Raw genomic sequence first — 11,092 nt, 5'->3', positions numbered from 1 at the left:
GGAGTGTTTCAGGGAAGAAAATTAGAATGTTCAAGTAAGGAAACCAAGAAAAAGACAGATTCAAGTTCAACGTCTACCATCTATAAAAGGGTTATCAAATCCATGCAAAGGCTTTGTCAAGAGAGAAAAGGGTTTTCAAAATCCCTTTATCTCCCCTTTAACATTTCAAGCAGCAAGGCCGGCAAACCAGCTCAGGGAGTCCCACCTGACGCAGGTCCCCTCCAGGAGGAAGGGAAGCCCTGATGCTTCTTGGTGGATGAACGAGAGAAGGAAGATGAAGAAGAGGTAGAAATTCAGGGCCAGAGGCTGCGAAGCCCACACCCCAAAGGCCCGCCTCTCGCAAAGGGGCGGGGCTTGAGATGCATCAGGTTAGATATGGGCTCGCTTCCGGGGACCTTGATGGCAGTTGGCCTTTGCCCCCTGGAGCGGGAGCAGTGGTGCCGAGTGGGGGTGGGGAGGCAGGTAGAGGGACGTTTGGAGGCAGCACCCAGGGCCTCCACGGCTGATCAAGGACCCAGTGTTCCTTGGGCCTCGGTGATGAGAAGCAGAGGTGGACAGGGGCAGCTGGGTGGGCACAGACCTCGTGTGGGAGTGAAGGGGCCTCAGTGGGGAGCCTGTTAGACCAGAAGAGCCGGCCATCACCCTGTTGCGTAAAAGTCATCTTGCTAACTACCGTCACACTGGTCCGCTACCTTCAACATTTAACACGCAGAATCAGACCGCCTCTTGCCGCTTCCACCAATACCACCCTTGTCCACGCCACCTTCGTCCCTCACCCTGACTTGCTTTCTAGCTGCATCGGCTTCCTTACTGGTCATCTTGCCTCCACTCTTGGTCCCCTGAGGTCTATTCTCTGCCAGGGAGTCAGGATGATTCCTTTGAAAATATAACTGAGACCATGTCGCCCCTCCATCAAAACCCTCCAGTGACTTCCCAGCTGACCTGGAGAACGACATGAGGTCCTTACCGTGGTGGCAGGATGTGACCTGATCTGGCCTCGGTCTCCCTCTCAAACCTCGTTTCCTGTCTGCTCACCCCCGCCCCCTCCAGTCCAATCTAGGACCTCCTGGCTGATCCTCAAACACACCAAGACTGCTCCCAGCTCAGGCTCCCTCCACTTGCTCTTCCCTCTGTCTGGAATGTTCTCTCTAACGTCCTCATGGCCTGTACCCTCATTTCCTTTGGGTCTCTTCTGTCATGTCCTAAGAGAGGCTATGCCTAAACCACCCTTCCCGAAACAGCAACTACCCAGGCCACTCTCTATCCCCTGTACCTGCTGTATTCTTCTCAGTGTTTAACGGCCCTTTTAGTTTTATGTTGTTTTTATAGTAGTAAAACACACATGATATAAAATGTACCATCTTAACCATTTTTAAGTGTATCATTGTGCGACCGTCACCACCATCCATCCACAGAACTCTTTTCGTCTTGCAAAACTGAAATTCTGTACCCATTAAACACCAACTCCCCATCTCTCCCCCTGATTCCAGCAAGCAGCCTTCTACTTTCTGTCTCTATGAATTTATGTGCACCTGATGTGAGGTACTCTAGGTGCCTCACGTAACAGTATTTGTCCTTTTGTGACTGCTTATCTCACTCAGCGTAGTGTCCTCAAGGTTCATCCACGCTGTAGCATGGGTCAGAATTACCTGCCTTTTTAAGGCTGAATAATATTCCATTGTGTGTTTATGCCACCTTTGGTTTATCCGTTCATCCATCAGTGGACACTTGGGTTGTTTCCACCTTTTTGGCTATTGCGAATAATGCTGCTGTGAACATAGGTGTCCAAAGATAAATGTCATATTTCATATGTATTTGTTCACTGCCTGTCTTTAGCACCAGTACAGCACCTGGTACATAATATATACTCAATGGACGTTTGTTGAATGACTAAAAGTGGCACAATCAGGGTATGTCTCCAGGTCTGTCCCAGCTGCAGGGCTCCTGCTCTTAACCACAACTCTGTGCTACTCCGCTCCCCAGCATAAGGATCGCTGATCGATGTCAAGGGGTCTATGAGCAGGACACACTGAGGCATGTTTTGCAGTCCCCGTGAGAGCACCGTCCAAGGGAGAAGGCGTGTCCCTGCCCGAGGCCTGAGTCATTCTGCTTCTGGTGTCAGGAATTTACCAACTGTAGAAAGGCCAGTCTGCTGATAAGGCGTGAATCAAATGTTTGATTCACGACCACAATATCCTGTCTTATACCCTTTATACCATGTAACACTACTGGAAATAACTTTGTTCATTCATTGTTTCCTTATTGACCATCTGCCCCCTTCCTTGCCATGTAGGCCCTAAGAGAGCAGACTCTTTGTCTTCAATGTAGAACGATCAAAAAAATAAATGAATAAAGGAACGCAGGCAACTGATTCTTTTAGTTCTGGTTCCATAATTCCCAAGAAACTTTCTCATGATAATTTTACTTCTCAGGTGGATAAGGCCCAGGGCAAGCTAAAAGTATGTGTGGGTTTTTCCTTCTCCAAGCAATTCCCCAATCTCGGGCAGACACAAACTGGTACCCTACAAATTCAATCCTGACACTACCCACCTGGAGATTGCAGCAGATCCCACAGGTTAAGGGCTCAGTCTCGCCACACCCACCCTTCCTCTACCTCCCACCCCCGCTTCAGAGGCCAATTGCAAGTCCATGCTGTCACCTGCACTTCTGACCAACCAGCTATAAATCAGGTTCCCCTGACCCCCCTTCTCTTGCTCAATAATTTGCTAGAATAGCTAACAGAACTCAGGGAAACATTTACTTACATTTACTGATTTATTATAAAAGAATACAACTCAGGAAGAGCCAGCTGGAAGAGATACTTAGGGCAAGGGGGGAGAGTCATGGAGCTGCCATGCTCCCTCCAGACACACCACCCTCCCAGCACTTCTATGTGTTCACCAACCTGGAAGCTCATCACCTATCATTGTTCAAGAGTTTTTGTAGAGCGTTAATCTCCAGCCTTCCTCCCGCTGCCCTTCCTAGAGGCTGTGGATGGGGGCTGCAAGTTCCTACCCTCTAATCGCTAGGTCTTGCTGATAATCTGCCCCATCCCAGACTATCCAGGGAACACTTTAAGTCACCTCATTAGCATAAACTCAGATGTGCTGAGAAGTATCTTCTTATGAATAACAAAAGGCAGTCCTTTCACTCAAGAAATGCCGAGTTTTAGGAGCTCTGTACCAAGAACTGGGAGCAAAGCCCATGTATATATCTTATTATACCACAACATTAGTTTTCTAAAGCTTGGTTAGTATGAGTCGGTCTCTGAAAATTAACATTAATCTCATTATGCAAAAAATAAAAATAAAAAAATAAGACAAGTGCCTCGACCGGAATAAATCACCAAGATCAACTTGACTTTAAGAGACTTCGTGACCACCACAATAAACTGGAATAAAGGGAGAGTGAAACCTTTTGATTTGTATCAGTTTCTTGATGTCTTGTGATTTCTAATTTATTCCAACCAGAAGTACAAAATGAGAACTCACACAGGAAGAGGTGTGATTTTGTAGATCTCAGCATAAAAGAACTGAATATCTTTAGCAGGAAGAAGTGCCATGATTGATTGGCGGTTTCTGCCATGGCCTGGAAAAGAAGAGGGTGGTATTTATGCCATGTATCTGCCACGCCTCATCTAGACAGCCTTCAGTCTTCCAGTTTCCCCTTTAGGGCCCCTAATTGCAAAGCACCATGAAGATTCAATCAAGGGAGTCATCCTTCTGGGGGGTTTCTACTTCCCCTTCCTACTTGCTTCCTAGATGGTTAATGTAGGAAAGTTACTTTTCATCCTTCAGCTCCTACCGACTCTATTTCCTTGTTCACAGAGCCAGCCGGATTATCTCAGGCCCTCCAGTAGAAAACTATAATCTATCAGCAATTATCTGTTTGCAAAACCCAGTGCATGCTGGTCCCACAGCACATTCAGAGTAAGAGCAAGAACATTCCATCTCAACTTTTCACTGGAGCTGCCCATGTGTGTTCCAGCTCATCTCCTCACATTCTGCTTCTAAAATTAGGCCTCGGAACAAATGTCACTCTTGCCTCACATGGGTTTGTTTGTTTTCTTATCTCATAGGTCAAGGGGACATCCTCTGCTCCTGCTTCCTGACCCCCCTGTACTACCTGCAAAAAGAAAAAAAGAAAAAAAAAAAAACCCTCAAGCTTCTTCCTTATCAGAAGCTGAATTTCCTCACTGCGGACCATGACCCTAATGGGACCAGGAGAAGACCAAAGTGTGCTGCAGCTTGAGGAGCAGAAGGCTTTTCAGAAACTAATCACTAAATACGACTCAAGACCCAAAGCTCAACCCTCAACGGGCGATCCAATTTCACTTCTCATTCTTCTACTAATGGACCTTGAGTGCTATTTGGGGGGGGGGGAGGGGCGCGGCCATGTGTCTACTGAAAGGTTGTTTTCTCAAATCCAACATGCAGCTTCAGGAGGTCTGGGCTATGAGGGGGAAAGGCCAGACTATCCAGGGAGCCGGATATGCACTCAGCGCAGTGACAGAAGCCGGGGTTGCATGGCCTGGTATCTGTATTCAATTCTCAGGGAACAATGAAAACATTTTTTCACAATGTTTTCTTTCACTTTGGTCTCTAAGGCTCAATAGTCAATTCTATGAAGGCTAAGGGCCATGACTTCTTTCTTATGTTCTTGCTAAAATAAGCCCCCAGTAAATACTTATGCCTTGCTAGCCATGACACACCTGTAGGGTGGCATGCTATCCACTTTATAGATGGGGACTGGAGACAAATAAGGTTGTCTGAATGCTACTTAGAAGCCTGAGGAATGAATTAGCAAATTACTAAGTGTATATAGCAAAGGGATGATCTGAGTCCTAACCTCAAAGAAAATATTTGAAACATGACTTGTAAACCAATAGAGGGTAATATCTCCTTTCCTTAGGGTACTAGGAACACTTCATTCAACCTGACCTTCTCAATGTCACATAATTCCTTCCCCCACCAGGTTACATCACGTTTAAGTCACATCATGACATGATCTCAATATCCAGTGGATTGCAAGAAAAAAAATGAATCACTTTCAAAGCGAAGAAAACACAATTTCTGGACATAGTATGAGTTAGAATCATCAAACGAAGGCACTAGTAAATATTCAAAAGGAGCTGATTTTATAAAATGTTAACTTTGAGTCAAGAACTGTGCGAACACTTTATAAAAAACAACTCATTTAAACATGTTCGTTTCAACTTCCGATAGCATAGATTTTTGCATATTTATCAATCTCATAGAGTTTCAGATCTAGATATTTAGTGAGATGGTCTATAGATATAAATAGGGAGATACACAATTAATTATTCCCTTCCTCCTTTTAGAAAATTTAAGCTCTCAACTCTGTGCAAATTATTTTTAAATAAACACAAACATTTATGAAAAAGGAGAGACGATAAAATTCCTGTAACAGCTCTAAGTCTAATGGCACCTGAGTTGTTCAGAATAAAGTTTATGAACATTTAACACTAGGCAAATGTACAGTCAGGAATTATTTTAATATGATTCATTAGGTTGACGGGTTCCTCTTAAGAGGAAATAATATTTATCTAAGGGTTATTTGAAGTGTGCCTCTAGAGCTTGACCAGGCTGTGGGCAGATACCTGAGATCAGAGTCACGAAGGCCAAACACCAGTTGTTTACTGCTGTTGTGTTTTGTTGATGACACAAGACAGTAAGTGGCTCAGAGCACACCATGCCCTTGCCAAGTCAAAAAAACAACACTTCATTTGCGAGGAACTGGACTGTTCTGCATGCGTTTGAAAGTAAGTTTCTTTATAGAAAATCTATTCTGGTCAGTGAAGAAATACACTTTGATACCCCCGTTTTCTCATCAGCTTACCCCAGTGGAGAGACGCATTGACTCCATTCAGAGTGTGTATAATTAACATAAGGGACACCATGTATAAAGCACCTGCCATGTTCTAGATAATTAACTCACTTCGTTATTCACATTCTAACCTTGTGAAGTAGTGTTATGTCCCCCCATTTCAGAGATGAGGAAACAGAGGCTCAAAGAGGTTAAGGTGCTGGGCCAGAATCACACAGACAGAAAGTTGCAGAACTGGAACCCTGAGCCATGTACTTTAGCTCCCAGGCCCACTGCAGGGGCAGGGCACAGCACCCATGGAGTCATATGCTGGCGTTTAGCTCCCAGGCCCACTGCAGGGGCAGGGCGCAGCACCCATGGAGTCACATGCTGGCGTTTTAGAGACAGTGCAGTTACAGCACAGAATACAGGAGGTCCAAGTCTGCAGCTGGAGGTCAAGTCACTCACAGGGAAAGACAGGGGTCCAGGCCTCATTGCAGCCTGGCTGAGCTGCGTGGGGTTTGCTAGGTCAGAAAGAAGACTCCTCCTTTACGGCAGAGGGAGGTTCGTTCTATCAGCAGAATGAAAGGAGGGAGCGGAAGCTAGGGTGAAGTAACACTACAAATGTTTAGGCAGCTTTCAATCTGCTCCCCTACTTCTGAGCGCTAGCAGCAGACGGACCACACCACGAAGCCCACCAGGGCTGCCACGGCCCCAGCTAGCATGACGAGCGTGCCAATGCCACCCATCTCTACCACCGACAGCACCAACACCACCAGCTCGTCTCCACTACCCTTTGGCTCCTTTTGTTCACTCATATTTTATGGCTTCTTTCCCATGCCTTCTTCCTCAGCTGTCTCCTATGAACTAACCGAAAGGCAGGAAGCCAGCACAGAAGATAAGAAATTCTGTTTCTTGTGTAGCCTCCACTCAGTCCTCGGCAGGACTGCAGGACTAAACTATGATGCTTACTATATACCTACATTAGTGTATTTTCAAAAGCTCATTCAATAGACAAAACTGAGATCAAATCCTAAATCTGCCCTTAAACAGGGATACTGGACATGTTATTTAATGTCTCTAAGCTTCAGGCACCTTGTCTTTGAATAGGGATAAAATCACTACATGTGGGACTTCCCTGGTGGCGCAGTGGTTAAGAATCCGCCTGCCAACGCAGGGGACATGGGTTCGACCCCCGGTCCGGGAAGATCCCACATGCCACGGAGCAACTAAGCCCGTGCACCACAACTACTGAGCCTGCGCTCTAGAGCCCACGAGCCACAACTACGGAAACCCGCATGCTCTAGGGCCCGCGGGCCACAACTACTGAGCCCACATGCTGCAACTACTGAAGCCCACGCACCTATAGCCCATGCTCCACAACAAGAGACGCCACCGCAATGAGAAGCCCACGCACTGCAACAAAGAGTAGCCCTAGCTCACCACAACTACAGAAAGCCCGCATGCAGCGACGAAGATTCAACACAGCCAAAAATAAATAAAAATTTTTTTAAAACTCTACATATTAGAATTATTGTGACAATAGGTGTGGGCGGAGGAGAAGTTGGCACAGTTCAAAGACAGCTGAACCTGCAACTGAAGCTGAGTGTGGGCGCCCTGCCAGCCACTCTGAAGCCTAGGTCCTCCACTGGCTGCAGATACCTCGAATGTTGGGACCACTGGCAAGAAACAGCGAAGGAACCAAGAGAACTGGGACTTGGGGATGATGGGGCTGGACGTGTGAGGCCTTGGTAATTGTGTGTGCGGAAGAAAAGGTGAATTTTGGCAGGCCTAACATTCATTTGTGAAAGCGTGACCGCTTTTAAATGCCGCTTGTTTCCATCAGCAATATCATGAACAATGTCATGCCAGGCGTATTAAACAGAAAGAAATTTAATCCAGGGAGCTGGGTGCTTACAAAGTCTTTGGAAGGGCTGACAGACAAGTTCTGGGATGAGCCTATAGCAGGGACTCCTACAACAATGCAGATGGAACCACCAGACCAGCTACCAGCCTGAGGTTCATACTGAAGCTATGGGTTCCAGACCCACTCCCATAGCTGTAAACCAGGGACAAGGAGGCCAGAGTCTGGAAGTCCCCACAGCTGCTCTGCTTCTGCAACTGCTTCTCAGTACCCAGGAGCCTGGAAAAAGCAAACTGCAGTGCTGCTGCAGGACAGCCTCCCCAGAAATGAAAATGAGACGGCCTCCACCTCAGGTCTGCCTTCCAAATCCAAACATAGGCATGTATAATCAGCAAGACCTAACTCTCACGCAGAATCCCTGCTGCAAGGGAATCTGCCACGCATCAGGTTTAGAGTCCCAACATCTCCAACGAGAAGCAGAGTGGAATGGAGGTTGAGCAAGCAATCCACAGCCCCCTGTGCTTCAGAGACTTCTGAACTCCACAGATTCTGACTCTGACTTTGCCAAATGTCTTCTTCCCGCCACCCTCTCCATCTACTCTTCAGCATCCAGAATCTAAGACCTTATATAATCGTCTTTTTTTTTTTTGTAGCTCTTACCATTTTGATAAAAACATCCTTCTTATCTCGTTTCAGTACATTTTAAAGCTCAAACAAATGGGTACTTATCTTTTCTCTTCTGTAATATGCGATTTTACCTATTTTCCCCGTATGTATGAATTTCAAGGCCTAACTCTGATAAATTTCAAGTTTAACTTAGGAACTTAATTTAGTAGGCAGTTTATATAAATGACACTAGAAATCTTACACACAATAGCATTACTGACCTTCAGATGATACAGGGGGAGGAAACGGGGCTGAGAAATTAATTCCTTGTTTTATTATACGATTGCTACAAAGAAGAGTTCTTTACTGTCAACAGGTTTATATATTTCTATTCACTTTGCCTTAAATGCATTTGTGTTTAGGTTTTGTTTTTGCTAACCCAAAAGCTTAGCATGAAAAATAAAAATGAACATTTGGCTTTCATTCAATTTAGTCAAAGACACAAGGCATTTTTACATTAACTGTTCTATGCTACAGTCCTTTTTTCTTCTCTAATTACAGCCTAGCCTAGCTTTTGTATGTTACCTATAATTTAGGAAATGTTCAAACTTATACAATAGTGGACACTTTTATTTCATTTTTATCCCTACAAGCACCAATGATCTGAAGCAAATCCCAGAAACTATTTTATCTATTTTATTTAACTATTTTACTTTTTAAACTATTTAACTATTTTATCTTTTCAAAGGTGTAAATCCAAATTACCACAAACTTTAAAAATAACATTAACTCCTCAACATAATTAAACACCAAGTCAGTGTTCACATTTACCTATCCTTTAAAATAATCTTTTTTTATTATGTCGAATTTTGAACATACACCAAAAAGGCAAAATAATACCTCCTCTATGTGCATTACCTAGCTCCAACAGCCATCAACCCATAGTCTGTCTGGCTCATCTCCAACCCAGGAGATGACTCCCCTTAACCTTATGCTTTTGAAGTAACTCCCAGGCCTCATATCATTCCTGTAAATATTTCAATATATACCTATAAAAGATAAAGAGTCTAACATAATCACAATACCAGTATCACATGTAACAAAATAATAATTCCTTAGACAGTGTTCAAATATCCTGATCTCGGGAATGTCATTAACATTTACTACAGTTTGTTAGAATTTGGACACTTTTTAAAAACAACATCTAAAGAAGATCCACATATTATAATTGATTTACATCCTTTAAATTGCCTTCGAGCATAGAGGTTCCTTTTCCAACCCTTATTTCTTTTCCTTGCAATACATTTGTTGAAGAAACTGGATTGTTTGTCCTGTGAAAGTTCCCACCATCTGGATTTGGGTGACTGTAGCCCCATGGTGCAGTTTAACATGCTTCCCTGTCATCTGTATTTCCTATAAATTGGTAGTTGGATCTACAGGCTTAAGCACGTTCAAGTACTCTTTGTCAAGACTGTGTCATAGGGGTACTACGTTCTTCCATTGCAGGGCTGCACAATATCTGTAGTGTTGTGATATTAGTATTCATTCATGCTCAATGCCTAGATTCATCCATTAATTAATGGTTACAAAAAGGTAGTATTTCTTATTCAATTATTAGTTGGATTACTTCTAGAGTGAGAAACTTCCTGTCTTCTTTTGACTATCTCATGGCACAGTTCATATTTAAAAGGAAGAATAAACGCTTGATTTTTCCCTCGTCTACCAGGTTTCAAATAATGAGTTGGTTCCTTGGCATCCTCCAGTAATGACCAATTCATTTGCACTTTTTAAAGTAGCATTATGAACTCATGAATTTAAGCATATTTGAACTATTTCTATCCACTGCAGTAATTGTTCTTATTGACGCCCATATTTCCCATCTTTGACCAAGGTAGCTCTTGAGTTCTAAGATGATGTTAGAAGTCTTTGCCATTTTCCTTGCTAACTGATATGACAAGACTTTCTAAATTCACACTGTATATTATGCTTGGAAGTGGCCACTTCTTTAAGGAACCCTGGTTTCTTTTAGGGGAAAGTGATATTAGAGCCCACAGTCTAATGTTAGCAGTTCTCATTGCTACTGGGCTGTCCCCCAATTATCCCAAGATTATAAATCTTTTAGGTAGGGATTTGAACTGGGATCCAAGTAAGGTCCATACACTACTATTAGTTATATATCTTTTTTTTTTTCCCGGATGCGCAGGCTCAGCGGCCATGGCTCACGGACCCAGCCGCTCCACAGCATGTGGGATCTTCCCAGACCGGGGCACGAACCCGCGTCCCCTGCATCGGCAGGCGGACGCTCAACCACTGCACCACCAGGGAAGCCCAGTTATATATCTTAAATCTTTTTAAAATTATGGGTTCCCCCATTTATTTTTCCCATGTCTTGTTGATGTTGTTGAAGAAGAAGAAATTAGATTATCTGTTCTTTAGAACTTCCTATATCTGAGTTTTGCTAATTGCATCCCATGATGTCTCTTAACATGCTCCTGTGTCTTATTTTCCTATAAATTGGTCACTGGGTCTAGAAGCTTGATTAAGCCAAAGCTTTACTGATTATATTTTCTCTCCTAGCTTTCAATCCCTTGGAGTTTATATAACAAAGGAAACACATCTGATTTTCTTACCCAAAAGTATCAAAAAGTTTCAGAGAGAAAAGTGGCTAGAAACACCCCACCCAATATTTATCCTTATGTATTTCAGTACAAATTATTTACCTTTAATTCCTTAAAAATAAAAACAAGGAGCAGGAGATAAATAAGACTGAAAATGGCACCATTGCCTTTCAACACA

Source organism: Neophocaena asiaeorientalis, unplaced genomic scaffold (genome assembly GCF_003031525.2).
Source record: "Neophocaena asiaeorientalis asiaeorientalis breed wild unplaced genomic scaffold, Neophocaena_asiaeorientalis_V1.1 scaffold59, whole genome shotgun sequence".
Lineage (NCBI taxonomy): Eukaryota > Metazoa > Chordata > Mammalia > Artiodactyla > Phocoenidae > Neophocaena > Neophocaena asiaeorientalis.
Note: the sequence above shows the minus strand (reverse complement) of the source record.